Source organism: Canis lupus, chromosome 8, assembly GCF_048164855.1.
Source record: "Canis lupus baileyi chromosome 8, mCanLup2.hap1, whole genome shotgun sequence".
NCBI lineage: Eukaryota > Metazoa > Chordata > Mammalia > Carnivora > Canidae > Canis > Canis lupus.
The window spans coordinates 16612686-16635978 of NC_132845.1; the positions used below are offsets into that span (position 1 = coordinate 16612686).

Below are 23293 nucleotides of genomic sequence, written 5' to 3' on the forward strand. Positions count from 1 at the left end.
ATTTAAATTATTCACTTGAGAAATTAATCAGTTTGCATTTTAGAAGTTACTGTGAGGTGTTTTTTTTTTTTTTTTTTTTTCTTTTCTTTTGCCTCTAATGGATAATTTGAGGGACTTGGCTTTTATATTGAGAAGATAAAACATGAGTTTGCAAAGTTAACATCTGATCTTATTGCCTGGTGGGATGCCTAGGAAAAGGATTCTCTGATAAGTCTTGGATCCTGAGGTGCTTGAGAGCAAGAGCTACATATATGCTATTCTCTTTGTCTATTATTTAATGCAGAATCTTGCATAACTGGATACTGTACACTTGCTTGTTAAATGATATAGAGGAGCTGATTTGAAAAGCGGAGGTCCTGACTACAGAGTTGACCCCTTTCTGGGCTAACCATCCCTCCTTACTTGGCCTTCTTTGTCTCAACTGCCTGCCAGCATCTGGCTATGAGCTGGGTGGTCATCCCTGTAAGACACAGGAATGGGTTCATAAAGCTGATAAGAGTGTATTTTATTGAGCCTATTCCTTTTTTTGGAATAAGGCCCACTGAGTCATGCCAGTCTTCTTAGCTTTTCCTCTTACATGGTAATTTCTGAATCTGAGCACGAAACTGGCCCCAGGGTGTCTATCTGTTGTTCTTAAGCCCATGAACAACTTCCACTCTTTTGCTTATCTATTTGTTTAATTTTTCTACCCATTTTCAACTCTTTAAGAAAGAATTACTCTTCCACTCTCTATTAGCAACCCATGCCTCCTTCCTTTTTCTTCACTTTAGTTACATTTTTTTTCTTTTTCTTTTTTTTAAAAGATTTTATTTATTTATTCATGAGAATACACAGAGAGGAGAGAGAGAGAGGCAGAGACACAGGCAGAGGGAGAAGCAGGCTCCATGCAGGGAGCCTGACGTGAGACTCAATACCGGGTCTCCAGGATTACACCCTGGGCTGAGGCGGCGCTAAACCGCTGAGCCACTGGGGCTGCCCTAGTTTTACATTTTCTAAGGAGAGATCTAGTCTTAAAATTGTCATAGCTATGGTTTGTTGAATGCCACTGTGTATCTGGATCTGTGCTTGGAACTTCATTACTAATTTGTAATAATGGCCATCACTGTACATTTACTATGTGCCAGGCACTGTGCTAAGTGGTTTATAGACACTGGTTCATTTAATCCTTATCACAACTTTATGAGGTGAATATTATTATTAAATCCATTTCATAGATGAGGAGACTGAGGAACAGTGAGGTTAAGTTGCCTATGGTTATCCAGCTAGTGAGGGGCAGGGCCTAGAGTCAGGCAGCCCAACCCCCTACCTTATACTTGTAACCACTACAATGTATAGTCTCCCCTTTAAATCTGCAGTCTTGCATATTCTTCATAACCATCCTGCAAGGTCATATTATTATTGTACACAACTAATAAGAGCCATTGATCTCTTGGCTGTCTGCTTCCCAAATCCTTGTCCTTTCCACTCTCCAAATTGCCTTTGAGAAAGATAGAGTCCAAGTTGCCCATCATCACCTGCCCAGTTGTTCCTTTCTCAGGCACAGGGAGATAGGTAGAATTATTTATGCTACACATGATGCCTAAGCAAATCCAATGGTTTAGTCCATTGATTTACCAATGATTTTAACCTCAATATCGTTTCTTCAGATATTATATGGTAAACCAATATGTTCAAGAGATCAAGACAAAGCCCTGGGCTTGAAATAAGAGTAGGGTATCAGTGCCCTTCTTGTGTCTACCTTCCATAAATCATGGTTTCCTCAGCAACTCCATCAAATTTTGAAGGACACCGGAAAGCACAGCTGAAATATCATTGATCTCATTCTAAGTCAGGGACACATGGGAACCATCCCTAAGTTGAAAGTTATTTATCCCATTTCTATATTTATCAACCATAAAGTTATCTTAAGACATCAATGGTTTCAAAAAGTATTGTACTAATCTCAAAGGTGCATATTAAAGCCTGTGTTCGTATGATGACCATTAAAAGAAATTTACTGGTAAGATCAAATCAATAAGCACTCCTCTAGTGCCTCCTAGTCTTGGGAATACAAGACTATATTCAATATGACATGGTAGCTTCTACTCTAAGTTGTCATATTATTATTATTACTTTCTCAGACTGTTTTAAGCCTAGGCACTTTGGGCCACTTTAGGATTAAAGTTTAAAAAAAAAAAAAAAGCTGTCTTGGATTTTTCTTCCCATAGGAACATCAACATCCAAGCCACGGATACATCACAGACTTTGGTCTCTCTATGATTGCACTAAGCAACTAGAATCAACCAGAGCTTACTTTCTTCCTACAGACAACCCAGAGAACATGGACCTCAGCTGCTAGTTACCTTTATATGAAACCAAAATTGATCATAGTTAACTCGTGATGAAACACAGTGTCATGAAGTCAAATTTAAGCTTTCTGGCTGCATCTATTATCTTTACCATTTTACTACCAGATTAATCTGAATTTTGACATTCAGATATAAGGATAGGTAAATCTGACTCTTCTGGAGTGAGGAAAGTGGCAAAGATGCCGCATACATCCTTTAGGTTATGGGTATACGGGGTGTGGCCAAGAATAGTATGTGTCTACCAAATATCACTCCTTTGTCTTTTAGGCATACACCGGGACTACATTTCCAACCCATCTTTGCAATTAGGGGGCATCATTTCACTGAGTTCTGGCCTAAAGATGTTGGCAGAAGTGATGTATACCATTTCTTGGCTGGCCCATACCCTTACACAGCCCTCTATGGTCTCTTCTTGTGTATTTTCTGGCTGAGTGGAGAGGACTCAGGATTTAGAGGAGGGCAGAGTCAGAGGGTGGAAAGAGTGTGGGTTTCTCAATCATTATATAAAGCAAACCTTCCTCCATCAACCTGCATCAACTGGACTGTGACAGTGAGAATCAAAATTTCATTGTGCAAAGCCACTGAGATTTGGGGAATGCTTGTTACAGGAGTTAGCCTACCCTGACTAATACAGAGGTACGGTGAATAGAACGTAAGAATTAGAATCAGACAATTATGGGTTCTATACACACTTTTCCACTTACCAGCTGTGTGACCTTGCACCAATTACTTAACCTCTCAGAGTTTCAACTTCATTTGTGGAATGGGAATATAATAACACTTACCTCATAGGATTGTGGGAGAACTCTATGAAAACATATGTGTATAGTGTCTGTTACATAGCAGGTGTAGCAAGATTACAAATTTACTCACAAAATCCAATTGTGCAAAGAAAATGTAATTTCTTTATTTCTCTATAACTGACTGAATTTTCTTCAAGATCCTTCAGCCCTGAGGTAGCAGGGAAACAAATGTGAACTTTAAATGAGCCAATTAACAATATGTCAGTCTCCTTTTGGTTTAAAACCATCTCTTTCAGGTAAATGCTCAGGCTTTCAGAATCCTTCCCCTCAAGGTGGCAGTTGGGGGAGTTTATTCTGTTGCCATGGCAATGAGGAGTGGTCCCAGGAAACTTGTTGTAGGCTCTTGGGGGACTCTGTGAGTCCTCACTGGCCTGGCCGGATCTTATCCCTTCCCTGTATTGTTAGTGTTTGCCCAGTTGGCATCTACTGCTAGAAACTTGAGAGCTCTTTTCTCTCAGTTTGGTGATGGCTTGGTGGGCCTCTCTTTTGACCCAGCTGTTGCTATGTAGCCTTCTGAAGTCTGGCTATGACTTCCACATGCTTACTGGCCTGGACTGCCCGTGACTGCTGGGTCATTTTGCTCTACCTTGATGACCCCTCTGGTAAACTGACTATCCAGCAAGTCCATTACTTTCCAGTTCCTTCTCTAGAGCATCCAGGAACTTCTGAATACTTTCCGTCTAGGAAGGAGATTTCAGGAGACCAGCTTAGGCCTCTCTCAGCCTAATCATGTTTTTGCTGTGATATGGCTACTACATGCTGGGTGTGGGGGTAAGGGCAATACTCTGCAAGACAGTATTTCCACAGAGACTCAGACAAGGACGGGGCCCTTTGCTTTTGGTATTTGGGGCTGATGGACTCGAGGGTGACCCCCTGTGTTTCCTACTTTCTCCTCCCCTAGTGTATAGGTGGAACTTGTGATTGCTTATATCAAATAGAATATGGCAAAGGGATGCAATATCAGTCCTGTGATTACATTACATTATAGAAGACTCCATCTTGCTAGTAGATTCACTCTAGAGACTTTCTTTGCTGACTTGGTGAAGTAGCCTTGTTGGTAAAGCCCATGTGGGAACTGTGGATGTACTCTAGAAACTGTGGATAACCTCTAGGGTCTGTGGGGCCAGCAGACATCAGCCAATAAGAGAAACAAGGGCCTCAAGTTTTACAACCACAAGGCAGTGAAAACTGATGACAATCTGAGTTTGGAAGTGGGTTCTTTTCCACCGAGCTTGCAGATGAGAACACAGGCTGGTTGACATCATGGTTGGTGTCTTGCAAGACACTAAGGAGAGGACCTGTGAGATAATACAGGCATATTATTCTTGTTTTGCATCAATTAAGTCTCAAGAACTTTGGCTGGGAAGAATTGTTCACAGTATTTATGTCCCATCATTTCTCTCCTACATTTGTCTCCTTATGCTTCACACAGTCCACTGGGGGCTAGAAGGACAGATCTTAACTTACTTCTTCAGTTGAGTGGGAGGACCCTTCCTTCTGCCCCCACTTCGCACACATTATTGCTTCTTCCTGCCTGAAGTTCACTCTCTCTTCTTCCTTTGTGCTCAAGGTATAGAGTGGCCACTATGAAATATAAGTTAGAAGAAGAGGTAAAAGGTATAAAGAGCATATTATATTAAAAATACTGTCCTTGTGATATAGATCATATTATATTGTTTCCTTCCCTTTAATTGGTATGAACCCCATTTTTTCCCAGGTCTGGAAGTTATACAAACTATCTTTAATTTTCTCTTGAATTTTGCCCTATCCTAAACTTCTCCTGGCATGAGGAAGGTCATCTAAGCCAGGTGGCCTGCTTACTCAGATGTAAATATGACTTACTACAAATTCTCAGAGTGTCTGGTTTCCCATGGGAATACTTCTGTTGGAAAGATGATAAGGATAAGTAATTAACGAGTAGGGGTTCATGGAATACGATCACAGATTATGGGTGCTAGAAGGAGAAGTATAAGGTCCAAATACTCTCATTTTATACGAAAGGAAACTGAGGCCCAGGGAAGTAAAATGACTTGCAAAAATTGACCCTCTTTAGTTATTCCAAAGTTGGAACCAGAATCTGAACATTCCAACAAGCAGCCCATACACTAGCTATCTTAAAATATCATGTATAGACTGCAAATAAGTGTGTAGCAGAAAATTCTTTATGAAGCAAATTTTGCCAGAGTGGATTATTTTTTAAATCCACCTTCTTGAGACCTCTTCTTTTTGTGTGAATTAAGGTTTATCCTTTTCTGCTGGTAAAAGAAAATCTTCCCAGGAAAAGTCAAAGAATAGCTGCTTTTTGCTGACCCACCAAATGGTAATAACAGCTGTAGAAATATGTCCCATCACATCCCAGGGAGTAAGATATGGGGCATTTACAAACTTTGGGTTCCAGTTGGCGTTGTCTGGATCTGGGCAGTCTGCTGACCTTGGCCGGAGACAGAATTTTTTTAACTGTACTTTTATGTATAGTTTCTTCTGTCTCTATCTCTCTTTTTTTCCTCTTAAGAAGGGGAGCTAGTCTTTATATCATTTTTTCTTTTTAGTCTCGAGTTTCTGACAAAGCCGTGGAAATATGAATACAGCCTTTGTGAAATGAGTGAGAATCTTTTTTAAAAACAATTCTTTTATCACTTTTATTCATTTTGCAGAGATTCTTTTCACTTATAGAATTAGAAAATGGTCCGGGTCATAGAGAATGACCTTTTTAAAGCATGTTGTTATCTTATTCCTAATTCTCATGAGAGAGCTCCCTGCAGATGAGTTGCTCGAGACACTGTTAATGTTGCTTCATTTTATTCTTTCCCAATCCTGACAACAGCCAGTTTATGATGTCAAGCATGGTACCATCTTTCCATTTTGTGTGAGACAGGGTAGTGTGGTGGATGAGAACTCTGGTTATGGAGTCAGACAGACCTGAGGTCAGAGCTCTGTGATTTTGGGTGAGTTTGTCTTAGTTTCCTTATATGTAAACTGGGGAGAGTGATAGGGTTTAGCTCTTAGGGTGTTATGGACACCTAGCCCAGTGCTTGTCTACAACAGACAGGACCCTTTGTTGGAATTACTGTGCATATTGGATTGTCCATATTCCTAGCTGGACTGAAAATTCCATTGAAGCAGTCACTAATGGCTATCTCGTTCACTGTTAAAATCCCAACATCCAGCTTAGTGCCTACTACATAGTAGGTGCTTGGAATATATTTATGTGAATAAACAAATAGATAAATGAATGATCAAAAACTGGTAATTATTGTTAGTGTTACCTTGGACTTGGGCTGCGTACCAGCAGATCACATAGGCCAGCTGACTCTTCTCCACAACATCTTGTCCCAAATACACATCCAGGCTTGCACATGCAGAGATGTGGGTATCAACTGCTTCTAGGCCTCCTACCTTGGATATATTTAATTCAAGTTTAACAATTGGATAGGCCTTCCTTCATGACCTGCTATTGATGGAAACCTATAGAAATTACTAGCAGCCAGGTGTTTAAAAAACAATATCTAAAGAAGAACTGGAAAGGGCAAGTGTTAAAATAATCTGGTTAGAAAAGCAAAGTTTCTTATAACTTAGTTCCCAAAATTCAAAACCCAATATGAACCCCTCATGAGTTCAATAATTTCTAAGGAAACTGAGGCTTTTAATGTTCCTGTTCCATTATAGATAATTTCCTTCTCATAGGAGGCCTCTAACAGCAGTTGAGATGGAAATAAAAATAGTCTGAGAAGAGAGAGTGGGAGAAATAAAAAGGAACATAATATGGAAGTAAGAGAGATCCCTAGGAGATAGAGAGTTTTGTAAACAAGCTTTCTCTAGATAGTGATTACATTCATTTTTATGTCTCTGGAGCCTAGTGAAGAGCATGGGCAGGTTTGTGATCACACATTCTTGGGGGGAAGGGGACTGATAGGGTGGGGAGGTGGCGGAGGGGATAGGGCTGGAGTGCAAAAAGTTAGAGCAGAGGGCATCAAAACAGAACAGAAAGAGGGAGACGAGCACTTGGAAGGAAAAAAAGGGGAGAAGCCAAGAAGATGGAGTGAGAGGCCCTTCTACTTTCACTTGAACTCTTTTGATTTCTTTACTTAAGAAAAACAAGAAGGGAGAAGTATCAAGAGCAGAGAGTTCTAGAAGGAATTGAAGGCAGAGGTTGGAGATAAAGCTAAATTCCTTGTTCCTGTTTTTGCTCTGAGAAATGTTAGACCTCTAGTCTGATTCTCCACTGCCTCTTCCTATTTGTGTATGTCCTCATTTGTCTCTCCCAGTAGACCATAACCAACTTGAGGGCAGACAATGTTTTATTCCTCTTTGTGTTCACCACTGGACCGAGCTGGGCAGCTGGTTCATTTGATGTTTAATGAATTGAGTTGGCAAGAATAGTTGATGGGTATGTGAGTGGATGTATTTATACACAGAAACTATATTTCCCCTATGATAATTGGGCAACCAATTCTTTCTCTGCTCTCTGTTCCATTTGGAACAGAAAACTATAAATAAAAAGGGAAAATTTGTGGACTTCCACATATGATGTTATTGAAAATCACTAGAATAATTTAATCAAAATAGTATACAACATAAGTCAACTTTATTCTTGGGGATTGTTTAAAGGAAAGCATATCTCTGAATGAGACAGAAAGCACTCAGAAGCATGCACCAGTTATAATCTACTAGTTCTCATTTCAGATTAATTTATTCCATGTGTATAAGGTAACACAATTTCTTCCAGCTATAAGGTCCTGTCAATTGCAACTCATTCAATGTCAGAAATAGGTGAAGTCATGACCAGGGATATGGCTGGAATATTTTATTTTATTTTATTTTATTTTATTTTATTTTATTTTATTTATTTTATTTATTTTATTTTATTTATTTTATTTTATTTTTTAAAGATTTTACTTATTTATTCATGAGAGACACACAGAGAGAGGCAGAGACACAGGCAGAGGGAGAAACAGGCTCCATGTAGGGAGCCTGACGTGGGACTCAATCCCAGGTCTCCAGGATCATGCCCTAGGCTGAAGGCGGCACTAAACCTCTGAGCCACCGGAGCTGCCCTGGCTGGAATATTTTAAAAATGGAACATTCAGGAGATGAGCTGGAATGGAAGGATATGGAGGGGGAAAGAAAGTAAAGACAAGAGGAAGACAGAAAGGAGGAGCATAAAGATCATGCAGTGGAGAATAATAAAGCTACATTGTTCTTATCTTTGATATGTATAATTGATCAAGCCTATATTTCTGCATACTGAGGTGGGAAGTTGTGGTTTAAGATGAGTTGCAAGTTGGCCCTTGAGTAATGGAAAAAGTATATCATGTAATTCTATGTGAGATCAGGTTCTCAGCCTTTTCTGGGTCATAGATTCCCTTCTAATAATCTAATCAAAGCTAATAGGTCTTTTTCCCAGGAAAACACATAACCATCCAAAATTTTGCATGTAATTTTGAGAATACTGCAGCCTATCTATGGACTCTGGCAAGACACCTTCTGATAGATAAATTCTCGGGTTCTTGGTGTTCTTTACCTCTTACCCCAGATTTAAGTGTTCCGTTGCCATTTAACCTCAGAGCAGATTAGACACAAGTGCTCTCCATCTGTGGTTAGGGGTTATCTAGTATCTCTTCTGTATTTTTGGTGCAAACAGTTGGCCTTCCAGAAATGGGAACCGCTATTAATAACTAATGTTTGGCTGAGGCTATTTGAAAGTTTTCTCCAAAATGCTCTATGGGCAACATAAGTGAAGGAGACAAACCAAATACTAATGGTTTACATGATTCTGTCAAGGGATATGTGAGGATTAGTGGTAAAGGGAGGGGAAGAAGAGGCCATGTATCAGTGTGAGATGCCTCAGAGCCAGCGTGTGGCAATGTTACTATGTGATGTCACACATCTGTTTTCAAGCTGTGATATGCTTCAGACTAGAACAAATAGATCTAGCAAAAGGTCAGGAATAGCAAACAGAATTCATCTTCCTTGGCAGTTCCAATAGATTGTGTGGTAGTCAGTTATACCGGTACCCCACCTCTCCCCCCATCCTCTAGTAAATCGCTTCTCCTGGTATTCACATCATTGTGCAACCACCTTTCCTCAAGTTGAGGCCACTCCTCTGACTTGTTTTAACCAGTAAAATGTGGCAGAAGTGTGGTTGTACCAGTTTTGGCTGAAGCCTTAAGAAGACCTGGCAGTGTCTGGTCTTTGCTCTTGGGAAGCCTAAGCTGCCATTTAAGAAATCTGTTTGCCCTGCCACAGAGACCATGTGGAGAGGCCATGTGGAGAGAGGAGGTACCCTAAGACTCCATGAAGGAGAACTAGGAAACCCAGCCAACAACTGAGGCTTGAACCATATGAACTTAGGCAAGTCATTCCAGCTACCCTCAGCCCTTTGAAACATCCTAGCTGAAGCATCAGACACATAAGTGAAGAAGTCTCTTTGAATGTTCTTGCCCCAGAAGAAGATATGAGAGGTAGAGATTAGCCATTTCTGTAACAATAGCTTGTTTGAATCAATTAAGTTTTGGAGTAAGTTTTCTTTTTTAAACAGTTAATAGACTACAAAACCAATAAATTTTACCCAGAAGTAGGGCATTGTTATAATAAAAGCATAAACCTATTGCATTGATTTTGGGATTGGGCTGTGAGTAAAATACTGACAAATCTTGAGAGGGATGTTGACACAACGCTAATAACCATAAGAAAATTGTATTGGATGCTGGAGAAAAGGTGACCTGAAGTATGTAATGGCCGTAAGTGGCCCTGAAATAACATGGAAGATAGAAAATATGTATCTAATGAACTTGTGGATTTTCCTGAGATGATTATCAGGCAGAATGTTGGAAGGACAAAATTATTGCTTTTTGTGGTGCCTCCTAAGGTACAGATGGAGAGAGATAAATTAGAGAAGGAACTATTTTGTTTTCCAGCAGAATCATGAGGGAGCATTCCCAGCCCAGGATCTGCTGAGCTGGAAAATAAAACAGTTTCTCATTCCCAACCTCTCCAGCCTATAAAAAAATTCTTAAAATAAATTAGAATCTGGAAGCAGAGATTAACTCCATGACAGTGCCAGTAAATCATGACCTTGAGGTCAAAATTGGATCAAAGATGTGGTTATAAGACCCTTTGTGAAAACCTCAGAAAGATTTAGCTTTGTGTCTTGTAGATCTTCTGAGCTGGACAATAGGGTTTTAAGAATTATAAGGCCCTGTTTCCTATACTATCTCAGCTTGACAAAGAGTTTGTAAGAGTCTTCATGGCATTTTTCCCACAGCACCTTGACTTTCAGCCCAAGGCGGAGAGGAACTTGTTTTGGAGAGATTTATGAGTGTGGGTTGTTTTTAATAAATTATAATTTGATATAGGAAGCCTACAAAAACTTAAAATAATCATACCAGCATGGACTAAAAAGCACAAACATAGTTAAAAATTAAAAGTAGTCTTGAGGCCTTAACTTCCAATGGTCAGAAAGCACATTAAGAAAGTTATTCTGCAGCAAACATAAAGCATTTCTAATGGAGAAGAAATAATGACTTGGCCGAACTAAGAGCCATGGAAGTACTTCAGGGGGCAGAACTGAGCCCTATGCCAGGGACATTGGAGGATTTCAGAATTGCTATGGACCAGTAACTTCCATGTGCCTCCCACACCCCTCCCCCATTTACGAATGGGAGTGTCTGTTGTGGTTATCCTGTCCCCTTTTCACTGCCATATGCTGGGTGTGTGGGGATTAGGAAACTTACCTTTATTTTACTTTACTTGAACTTGAGGAATCATCCCTGAGTATCTGTGCAAAGGGAACCACACCTCTGCAGCCATACCTGATTTAAATCATGAAATTTCAGACTTTAAGCTGATGCTGGTGCCATGATAGGATGAGACTTTTAGAAATCTAGGGAGAGAGGGAATATAACCTGCATGTGAGAAGAACACGAACTTCTATGGTAGCTCTCAAAAGTTGACTGTCAACAATTCCTCCCCTGGCAGTATAGACAAGCTGCTCTTCACATTAAGAGGTAGAGATCATTTCTCTTTCTCATTCTCTTGAATGTGGGCTGATGTTGTGACTGATTTTGACCAGTAGAATGTGGTGGAAATGATGTTTTGGAATGGGCAGTTTCCACTCATGGAACCTATCTGCCATGCTATGATAAGCCCAAGTAATACAGAGAAGTTAGGTAGAGAAGAACTGAGGTTCTTCAACTAATGGCCCCATCTGAGATAATAAAATGGTTATTATTTTAAGCCATTGAGTTTTAGAGTGATTTGTTATGCAGCAATAGATAAGTGAAACAGGTTGTAGTGGTTTCTTGGAGTACTGTGTTGAGAGGATTTTTAGCCACATCCAGGCTTGGTAGGAAATATGTTGTGACTGATTGCTAGTCTCTCCTAGGGACAGGAAAGGAGACTGGAATCCTGTGTAAAATGGGACTGGAATTACCAAATCACAACTTACGCTTTCTCAGTAGAGCTCAGAAAGAGCCACTGGCAGCTTTTTGTGAGAAAGTTATGATTTAGAATAAAAGTAATTAAAAATCTTAGGTTTTTTTTTTATTAGCTCTGAGTTTTTCTGTGTTTTGAAGTTTGAATTTATCAGTTTCTGAAGAACTTTAACTCAGGAGAACTGACAGTAACTCAGTGAAGGGGTCAGGCCAAGTGAAACCTTATCTAGGATTTAGCTATCTCTGTTTACTCCTCTCTCTCCCTCCAAACTCAGGGTTTTGAATAGCTGTGAAGGGTCCCTGGGACTGTTAGCAACCCTGCATGTTGGTCTGTGTTTTCCTGAAAATGTCTAAGCTCAAGCCCAGTATAGTATACAGGTGCTGAACATGCATGTGAAAACTTCACTTGCTCACTCATTCATTTTAATTTATCTATAGTTATCTGATGTGATGTGATGTGATGTGATGTCATATATAGGTTTGTCTATGCCAAACATCTCTCCAGAGACTAGAGAGAGAGAAATAAAAAAGTTATAACTTCTAAGCAAATCATGGTCCTTATCTTCAAGAGGCTCATGTTCAGGTGTCCAGAAATCAATCCAGACATTATCACAGGATAAAAACAATCCAGCAAAAGAGGTGAACATTATAATAGTAACTACTATTTATTGTACATTTACCATGTGCCGAGTATCTCACATAATCTTCAATATTTTTTAACTTTAATGATTTTTTTTATAATAGCCTTATTGAGATATATTTCAGATATCATTAAATCTATCTCTTTAAAATATATAATGCAGTGCTTTTGGGATACTCATAGAAGAGTGCAAACTGCCACCACTATCTAATTCCAGAACATTTGATCACCCCAAACAGAAATACCTACCCATCAGCAGGCACTTTCTATTCCCCTCGTCTCCCTATCCCTTGGTGATTATTAATCTTTCTGTCTCCATGGATTTGCTTATTTGGAACTTTTCATATAATTGTAATAATTCAATATGTGACCTTTTGGGTCTGGCTTATTTCACTTACAGAGTTTTCAGGTTTCATCCATGTTGTAGCATGTATCATCTATTTCTTTTTACATAAATAATATTACATTGTATGGATATGTCATATTTTGTTTCTTCATCGATTGACAGACATATGAATTGCTCCCAATTTTTGACTGTTATGAATAATGCTACTATGAACATTGGTGTACAACTTTGTGTGGACATATATTTTTTATATTCCTAGGTATTTGCATAAGAGTGCAATTGCTGGGTCATATGGCAACTCTCTGTTTAACTTTGTGAGAAACTGACAAATTATTATTGTCCATATATTTATTTTTTAGCCACTCTAGTGGGTGTAAAGTGGTATTTCATTGTGGTTTTAATTTGCATTTCCCTCACAAATAATGATGTTGAGCATCTTTTCGTGTGCTTGTTGGTCATCTGTATATTTTCTTTGGAGAAGTATCTATTCAAATATTTTGCCTATTTTTAAATTGGGTTATGGTCTTTCATTGTTGAGTTTTAAGTTTTTTATATATTCTGGATACAGATTCCTTTATCAGAAGTATGATTGACAAATATTTTCTCCTATTCTGTGGTAGTATTTTCAGTTTGATAGTGTCCTTTGAAGCCTCTAATTCTTTATTTTTTTAAAAAAAGATTTTATTTATTTATTCATGAGAGACACAGAGAAAGAGGGCAAGACATAGGCAGAGGGAGAAGCAGGCTCCCTGTAGGGAGCCCAATGTGGGACTCAATCCCAGAATTTTGGGATCATGCCCTGAGCCAAAGGTGAATGCTCAGCCACTGAGCCACCCAGGCATCCCTGATTCTTTAATTTTGGTGAAGTACATCTTATTTATTATTTCATCTCCTGTGTTTTTGATATCACATCAAAAACTTTTCCAATCCAAGCTCATGAAGATTTACTCCTGTATTTTCTTCTAAGAGTTTTATAGTTTAGCTCTTATATTTAGGTCTAGGATCCACTTTGAGTTAATTTTTATATATGATGTGAGGTAGGGGTTCAATATTATTTTTTTGCATATGGATATTCAGTTGTCTCAGCCTTATATGTTTAAAGATTATTCTTTCCTGTCAAATTGTCTTGGCATCCTCATAGAAAATCAATAGACTACAAAAAATGTAAGGGTTTATTTCTGGACTCTCAGTTCCATTGACCTATATGTCTATTTTTATGCCAGTTATTTAATCTTTATAACAGTTACATGAGGAAGGTACTACTAAGGCTCAGGGACTTTGGGCATTTGGTTGAAGATCATGCAATTAATATACAGTGAAGCTAAGACTGGAAACTTGGATTCTCTGATACCAAAGTCCAGGCTAAAAAGTTAATACTTTGCTCTCTCAGAAGGGATGACTGTCGTATGTATTTATACAGGCAGGGAATACCAGGGTGCAGGACATTTGGATTCAGGGTGGATACAACCTGTAGGGATGTGAAACTATATAAAGCAATGTCAAGACCCAGGGGACAGTTGGAATGGAAAGAGGACAAGATACCAACCACAATTAATTAGGGCCTTTGAAAGCTCAGAGGGAACAACCTAACTAGCCTATGTGGTTCAAGGATGGTTTTCACAAGAAAATCACATTTAATCAGTGTCAGGAAATGTCTGCAGAGGTTTGCCAGGTTGTGTGTGTGTTGGATGAGGAAGGGAATTGCATGCATGAAGACCCATTGGTACTAAAGAACATGACATAATCAAGGAATGGCAAGAACTCAGATAAAACCTAGGAGGAGCTTTGGGAACTAGCAGGAGAAAAGACTGAAAAAGTACGTTAGGAGTATAAGGGCCGTGAATATACTGCCAAGGAGTTTGTTTTTAATCCTAGACGCAGCTGCGAACAAATGTGGATTTTTTTACGTAGGGGAGTTAGTTGTTCATATAATTGATAGCAGAGAGCAGGATAGATTAGAGAAGAAGGAAACAGCTGTAGAAGATGTGGATCAGGAGCTATTGCAGGTGAGATGTTGAAAAGAGTAGGGGTGGAAAGAAGGGAGGAGTTACTCAAAATTCATAATTAATAGGGCTTGGTGATTGGTTTGTTTTGCGGGAAGGAGAAGGAGAGAGAAAGGGAGATAGGGTGAGACAGAAGAGAAAAAGGAAGAAAGTGAAGGAAATAAACATTTTTGAGGGTCTAATATGTGATAGCCTTGTTAATATGTTTCTATTTTCAGGTGGGAAAATATATTCAGACAAGTTTATCCAAAGCCACAGAGCTGTTAGTCAATGTTAAGGCAGTTTTCAAATTCAGTCCTATTAGACCCCAAAGCCCCTACTCTTTCCTCCATACCATATTGTCAAAGATAAAGCTCAGATTTTGTGTACAGGTGAAAGAATGAGTACTGATACTATTTATAAGAAAAGAAAACAAGAAAGAGAAAAAAAAGAGCTCGTTTTAGCAGGAAAAGGGTACAGAGATTCACTGGGGGGCACGTAATGTTTGAGGTACATTATTTGACACCAGTGAAGATGACATACACATGGTTAGAAATATGGGATCAAAGCTCCGGAGAGGCCTAAGGGCTTACGTTGCCGCCCCAGAACTCTCTTCTTTCCTGCTTCTGAGCTGAGATGTTGAGTGATGCCATGAGAAGATTATCCATGGAGCCGTACGGAATGTGAAGAGAGGGAGGGCAAAACTGAACTGTTCAAATGGATCAAAGATGAGGGATAGGAGAATCTGGAGCATCTTCCCTGGTGGCATCACTTCATAGGCACACCTGGCTTGTACTCACAGAAATGTGGCTCCCAGGCCTCAGACAGGCTGGAGTGACAGCAATGAGGAGCCTTTTCTTTCCTGTAGTGAGCACTCAATAAATGATCGCTATTAATATTACTGTGGTTATAATTCTACATGGAGCAAAAATCAGCAAGTATCTTTCAAGAGTATATTTAGCATAGTCCTCTTCAGAGGCAGGACTATGGGATAAAATGATTTCCTGTGGTCCTTCCCAGCCCCATGGCTCCATAATCCTCCTCTTTAGTATATGACTAGTGAATAAGAACTATCTTGAAATTTTGATTTCTGGCACAGAGTCTATCATTATACTTCCAAATTTTATTGGGAAATATTTGAAGCCAAAAGAGACTTTCATTTTGTTGACTTTGAAAAAAGCTTCATTCATATTCATCTAACAAATATTCATTTAACACTTTCTCAAATAAATAGTCCTAGGCTAGCTAGGTGCCATGGCAAAGGCAGGTAAGTACAAAATCTCTGTCCTCAGGCAGTTTGTAATCTAGTTAAGAGGCGAAGATGAGCAGAGCTGTAAGTGGAGTGGGTAACAATCCACAGTAGGAGAAGCCTAAAGTTAGCCTTGAGGTTGGGCACAGTTTGGATAGTCAGGGATGAGGCAAGTCCAGGTGAGAGAAAAGGGAGATTTGCATAGAAAAGAGGAAGGACAGATGGCCCAGGTGTGTTGTAAAAGCAGGAGTCAATTAGCCTGAGGAAAGCAGGGCGCTGGTAAGTTATAGCCCTTGAGGCTATATTAGAAAGGGGGAGGCAGGGTTATAGGTGATGAGGCTCAGGAGTGTATCCTCATGAATCCACTCAGACTAGGCTCATCCTAGACTTCACATAGGGATGCCGTCTTCTGTTCCATAGAAAGCCCTATCAATAGGCAAATTGCTCCCATTCCAACCTCTTGAGATGCTTATTTTGGAAGAAATGAGGTTATCATTATCTCCCAGCTATGGGAGAAACCCATTCACTACCACATACAGTGGTCACTATTGGAGTTCTGTACATTATCCAGAGTTTTTACCATTCCTGGAATGTCTCCCCTATACTCTCTTTCCCAAAGCCATGAAGCCAGCCCCAGATGCTGCCATGTGAAGAAACAGAGGTAACTGATTTGAAGGACTATTGATGATTGAAATGCTGTCTGATTTCTCCTCTCCGTAGCTCCTAATCCCTCTCCTCAGTAATTTGTATGTGTTTTATTTATTTGGGATAAAACCCCCCATAGAGGGGCCTGGGGCACACTCTGTTTTGAAGTTCCTGGATGGCCAAGGAAGGGGCTTTGGGAGAGGTTTCTTAGATACCGAATGGCACATAGATGATTTATACATAAATGAGTCAGAAATATGGAGATTAAGTTTTCGCTGAGATGCACATGAATTAAGGAGAAAAGTGTTTGAGGCAATTTAAAAAGAAATGCCATGAAACTTAAAGCATATGGAAAATAATACAAGATGTTGAAGAAATCTCAAAACGGATGGGGTTTGGCCTAATGAGTCCTTAGAGCCCCTCCCCATTTCACAAAAATTCTCATCATTTGAGGAAATTAACATGACTTTAGAGACTGGCAGAAAAGGGTCCATCTCTCCAGGTTTGACTGGCTCATCCCTAGTCTAATTGTTTGGATTTTAATTTTTTTTTTTTTTTTACCTTGTTCTGCGGTTCATGTCTAAATACTCAAAGATGTTTATATTGCATACATTCAGCTTTAATTGGCCCTTAAAAGAAGGTGTTGATTAGAATCTGCTCAACATCAACAGCTAGCTCACACAACATTCTGTAATTACTGTTTATTAATTTAGTTCAAGTGGCATAGTTGAAAGCCCTGTTCAGATGGGAGAAGTAAATTGTCACTGGTATTGAATATGTAAATTATGTGCATTGTAAATTTCCATGAAGAAATGTTTAAAGTTAAATGCTGAGCACATAAACCCTTCCGGTTTTATCTAACCCAACCCTTGGAGTCGAATCAGGTCTTTACTTAGAGAGCACAGGGTAGAAGAACCCTACGGGGGTGCTGGGCCATTGCCCCAGGGAGGTGCATCTTACCTTGAGTTTGTAAAATGAGATTTTGTAATCAAGTTTTGTTGTGTGTGTTCCTTTTTTCATGAAACAAGGCAACGCTAATGTGCTTTCTTTATCTTTGTTCACAAAGCCCTTCGATGGAGTGTCCCAGCAGATTTTCTAAGGCTGTTTGGCAATCCACCCAATTCCCCTGCTTCCCTGAGGAAGCTTCTAGATGCTGTTGGGTGGCGTGCTGCAAACAACAGGAATTGAAGACAGCTTTTCTTCAGCAAATAGCTGAAAAAAGTTACTGTGAATGTGTGTGTGTGTGTGTGTGTGTGTGTGTGTGTGTGTGTTTTCTTCCCCTAGAATATCAAAGAAGATGGCAGAAACAGGCAAATTTTCAAATTAGGATTGTTTCTTGGAGCCTGAACCATCTGATCTCTGGAAGCTGTAGTATGGGCTCTGTGTCTCCCAGGAGACAGTGTGGTTTAATCTGGTTGGGGAAAATTTAAATTTATTATATCAAAGATTGTCCTAGGTTCTTGCTGTATCTAGGTAGAAATAAGCAAAATTTTCTTTGAAACATCAAGAAGTGACCAAAATACTTTGCTTTTTTCTGTACTAATGGTGCTTTGGGAAAGTTACTTAATTTCCCTGTTTCTTGGATTCTTTTTACCTGCTAAATGAGAAAGATGATAGTACCCACTTCATGGAATGGATACAAAGATTAAATGAGATAATACCACTCAGTGTTTAAAACAGGCCCTGGCCATAATGTAGGGGCAATATGTGTTAATTGTTCTTTGTCTCTGTAAAAGTTTACATGTTAAAACTGGATCCCTAAGTGCTTTTATACATTCATTAAAAGATTCCTTTTCTAGAGATTCCTGATTATTTGGAAAGAGTCTGAAATTTGTGACTAATCAGAGAAGATACTTTAAAAAAAATAGAGAAGAAAACCAAGGATTTTTTAAATGTGAAAATTTAGTTATATTTTTTTTCCTAAAGGTTGAAAAGAGTAGTTGAGGCAAAAAGTACATCTGGCTCCTATGTTGCTGAAGCCCACACATGCCCATTTGGGGGGCTTTCTGGCTTTGTACAAGTTTTTCAGCCCAGATGTTGGATGTTTTCAATTTTGTAGAATCTGACTATAAATGAACTGAAAAAAAAAAAATGGCCCAACTGTTACTGGGACTAATTATGATAGTTCCAAGGAGAATGTGCATGCTTTCACTTTTCCTTTATGAAATGTTCCTCAAGAAAGCCTTTTGATTGAAATAAGCCTTTCAGATGATAGCTGACATTTTCAGTAATAATAATCCTACTTCAGATTCATAGAGAGGAAGTAATGGAAATGCAAAGTGCTTTACAGATGCTGCCTTGTTTATTTGCATTACCCTCCTGTGTGGCAGGTGGCAAGAATTATTCTCCCTGTTTTACAGATGCAGAAACTGAGGTACTAAGAAACAAAAGCTCGAAGCACAAAAGTTCTAGAGCAGGTCAGGTGATAGAACCAGGAAGTCTTATAATCTACTAGAACAAAATCCAAGCTAGTTAGGAGCCATCTACTAGGACACTCATGCTAATGAGATCTCTTGTCAACCAGGTGAACCTGCCTCCATGGGTCAGATGTGTTTCATCTAAGCTGTCTGTTCATTGCTGTAAAGCAAATCCCATTTTCCTAGTAGTGTCTTTCGAAAAGACATGAGCCCCCAAATTACTCCCATAGTGAGAGCTCAACATTTTTGAGATGGGGGAGAGCTGAAACTAGTTGCTCAGGCTTTGGCTATTTTTAATCACTCCACCTCCCACCCTACTCCCACCTCATTAGTGTTTTGAGAAGTCAGGAAGAAAGATGGCATGGAGCTGAGAGGAGAGTGCAGTACCTTCCCTCCTTTGGTGCTCACTCTGAGCAATCTTTCTCTAAGTCACCAGGAGCTCTGCCCAGCCAGAGGCCTCCAGAGCAGATACTTCATACCTTTGGAATTGGCTTTGCATCTTCCTTGGGTGATACTAAGCTGTATTTTTCAGATCACAAGTAAGCAACACCATCTTATACTTGGTCTAGTTGCTTAAATTATTTTTCTTCATTTATAGATCTTTGCCCATCGAAGCCCTATTTGCATGTCAGGTATAGACTAGCAGTGGGAAGAGGTGAGTAAGAGAGGTGAGCAGGAGTCTCTGCCTTTGAGGAGGTTGCAGATCACATTTGGCAGTGGGACAGGGAGGAGTCTGGAGGTGGAACAGAAGCAAATCAACACCTAGCCCTGTCCTATGGGGGTTTCCAGGGGAGCTGTGGAAGAGTGGAAAGGAATTAGCCAGGTGAAAAGGCAGTCGGATGTCATTTCAGGCAGAGGGTGTAGCATATGCAAAAGTATAGAAACTTGAGAGAGCTTGACCTTCAGGGAATGGTGAGGAGTGAGCAATGTTGTATGACTCTCATGTATGGTGCACACCCAAGTTGACTAGATATAGAAGTGGAAATGGGTGGAAACCAAGCACAGAAAGTTATTTTCTGGGGAAAATATATGAGCTGAGGAACATTTCCCTGAAGACCATAGGGCACCCCTGAGCTCTGATATGACAATGATTAGAGCATGACCAGCTGAAGTCTTCCAGTTCTACTGAACTGACTGGTTTCCTGCCTTGACAATTAAGTAAATCTGATGTATATTTATGTGTTTATTAGAGTAACAGAACCAATAGGATGAATGTGTGTGTGTGCACACATTTGTATACTTTAAGGAGTTGACTTACGTGTTTCATGATTATGGAGGCTGACAAGTCCAAAATTTGTAGGATGGGCCATCAAGCTGGAGACCAGGGAAGGGTTGATAGAGCAACTAAAGGCCATCTGTGAGCAGAATTCCTTCTTGCTCAAGAGAGGTTATTCTTTTGTTCTCTTCAGTTCTTCAACTAATTGGATAAGGCCCACCCCATGTAGAGGGCAATTTGCTTTACTCAGAGTCCAGAAATTTAAACGTTAATTTCACCCCCAAACACAGAATCATCCAGAATAATGATGATTATATTTCTGGGCACCATGGCCCAGCCAAGTTGATATGTAAAATTAACCATCACAAAGGGCATATATATAAATATTATATATATATATATTTTTTTTCCCATGGGTGTAGTATCCCTCTAATCCTGTTTTCCATAGAACTCCATTCATTCATTCATTCATTCATTCATTCATTCATTCTTTAAAAGTTACTTATTGAGTGCCTACTATGTGCCAAGCTCTGGAAATCCATGAGTGAGCACGATAAAGAGTTGCTGACCTCATGGATCTTTCTAGTAAAGCAGGGATTGGCAAATTATGACGCATGGGCAAATGTGGCCCACAGCCTATTTTTGTGAGTTAAGATTTATTGGGACACAAGCATAAGTAAATGATTATTTATGAGTTGATGAATGTTTGCATGCTACCCTGGCAGCGTTGAGTAGGTACTACAGAGACAATATGTCCCGCAAATTCTAAAATATTTACTATCTAACTCTTTATAGAAACTTTGACACTTCCTGTATTGGAGGATATAGATAGTAAGGGCATAGGCAAATAGACATTTAATATGATTTCAGGTGGTCAGTAGTGATTTGAGGAAAAAATAAAGCAGGACAACGGGCTAGGGTGATAGACTCCTATTTTGACATGGCAGTTAGGAAAGGGTTCTCTGTAAAGATGATATTGGAGCAGGGACCTTAATGACAGAAGGAAAGCCATGAGAATGCCTAGGGTTAAGTGGGTCCCTGGCAGAGGACGCGGCAAGTACCTGGCATACTTGAGGATCTGGAGACTACGGAATGCCAGGGCTGATCGCCTGCAAGTTATTCTCTCATTTGCTGCATCCAGGATGGCCTGTGTTTCACTAAAATTGATGGAGACATTAGATTCTTGCAAATCATGTTTCAAGTTTTTGATTCTGCAGCATTGGAGACCAAGTCTTCATAGCGTCCTCATTGGTCTACCAAAGCCCACGTGGGACCAGATGCCTCCTTGTCACTCTCTTCTCCTTATCTCCACCATTGCAGAGTCCAAACTGCAAATTGCTCAGCCTGGCAATGCAAACTGTCAGTGGTGAGTCCTACTCCGGCCTCTCTGACGTGGAGTCTCTTACCCTTGCACTTCCCATTGCTCCCAAGCTCCCTCCCCTTAGAGTTCCTAGATTTCTCCTTCTTTCATGCTCTTCCTCTTCCCCTCAGCTCATGCTGTCCTACTCCTTCTGCAATGCCTTACTCCATCTTTCTTGGCTTGCTCTCTCCCTCTCTTCTTCCTTCCTCTCCTCAAGCTTCCAAGTCCCCTTCCACCCATCGCTTGTTCTTGACTCTCCATAAGCATTGACTGAATTAATCTAATCCTGTTTATGTACCTGTATCTCTTTTCCCACGAGAACTATGAGGCCCAGACAGCAGAAATGCAGTGAGGGCAACATTGCTTTTTCTCCACAGAAGGAATGCAGTCAAATAAATGACTGTCACTCAGCATTTTATTAAAGACTTGTTTGTACCTGGTACTCTGCAAGAGTCCTAAAGAGACAGTCATGAATCAGACATAATCTTGACCTTTACAAAGCTCAAAAGTGTAGTCGGGGGAGAGCATACGAACAAATGCATATTGTTCAAATAGATGCTTGTAGAATGTGCTTCAGAAGCAGAGATGGTGTGTGGCTAGCTCTGCCTGCATGAACGAGGGAAATTTCTTTGAGGAGGTGACATTTTAGTAAGGTGTAGATGGAAAAAAGGAGGGGGGATTCTGGTCAGAAGAAGCTGCATGTGCAGAGGTAGAAAGCTGAGAAAGGAGCTGCGCTTCTCTGAGACTGAGGAAGAAGTTGTAAATGGTGAGGATGAGAGAGAGTGAGAATGGTAGGACATGGGGCTCGTAAATGTAAAATCCTGATGTAGCTGAGCAAGCATGATCACAAACTTTATCTTTGTATCTCCCTCATTTAGCCTTCCACCTTTGACAGAGCTGTGAACACTTTGTGGTGTCTTGTTTTGAACTAAGCAAGTTAAACTTCACTATGTATCCTTAAGACCCATTTGAACATGGTGTGTCACTAATTTTTGTATGTGATATACGTTGCATATATTCATTGTGTCAGATATATGCATCGCACTGCAATGTATATCACAGAATTTCATTGAGCCTATGACCTCAGCAAGTATCTCTCAGTGATCTTCTATGTGGTTTCCTTGGTGTGACCAATTTATTTAATACGCCTAAAAAACTTACTCTCCATTAAATAAGAATTAAGCTGCGTTTCAGTAATGAAATAGATTGAAGTCAGGGGACCCACCTGGATCTTTACTTTTAGGGGACCCTCACTGGATAGTAAGTAATAAAGTCAGGACAAGTGGATGTGACAAGGCTTCCTTCAGGAGGGACTATAGAAACAATGACCAATGATGAGTTAGTGTCAATATTTAATTACCAAATGAGGTGAGTGCGATCTAATAGCAATGTGATTTCCTGCCCAAATAGCCCAAGCCAGACCTTTTTTTTACAAGGTTATCCATGTGTTCTTGGCAGGAAGCTAACACCATCTTAAAGATGAGTTTGTTCTCTATTAGGTCAATGAGGAGTGAACTAAATATTTTCTACTTGGGTCTTCACATGATAAAAGCTTAACAGCTTTGAAGGAGCTATTACAGGCAAATGCCTAAAAGAAATACCCATTTGAAAAGTCTATAATTATGTACTTCTATAACAGTGTGTAAAGGGATCACAGTTCCCATCAAGGGTTATTGAGTAAATAGTGAGTTCTTAAGTCAGTAACTACTTATTTACATGATGGTCAGTAATGGCAATAAAGGAATCATTGCAAGCTGCTGAGTAGATCTTATTCATCCATGTAGTTGGGGCTCATAAAGTGCTGAAGTCTGTTCTCTGCTCAGGCAAAAACAAAACAAAACAAAAAACACTGCAG

The 23293-nt window shown here is 39.8% G+C and overlaps 3 long non-coding RNA genes across 3 annotated transcripts in view; 2 read left to right on the forward strand and 1 right to left on the reverse strand.

Moving 5' to 3' along the window:
• Positions 1–23293, forward strand: part of LOC140637892 (uncharacterized) — an 85232-nt gene that overhangs the window by 25898 nt on the left and 36041 nt on the right. The window lies entirely within an intron of this gene.
• LOC140637889 (uncharacterized) overlaps positions 1–23293 on the forward strand; it is a 32206-nt gene that overhangs the window by 1341 nt on the left and 7572 nt on the right. The gene's annotated exons all lie outside the window — the stretch shown is intronic.
• LOC140637890 (uncharacterized) lies at positions 3242–6548 on the reverse strand. The gene is made up of 3 exons (XR_012034967.1): positions 6418–6548; positions 4619–4735; positions 3242–4449 (listed from the first exon to the last, which is right to left on the reverse strand). It is a non-coding gene; the product is annotated as an uncharacterized lncRNA (long non-coding RNA).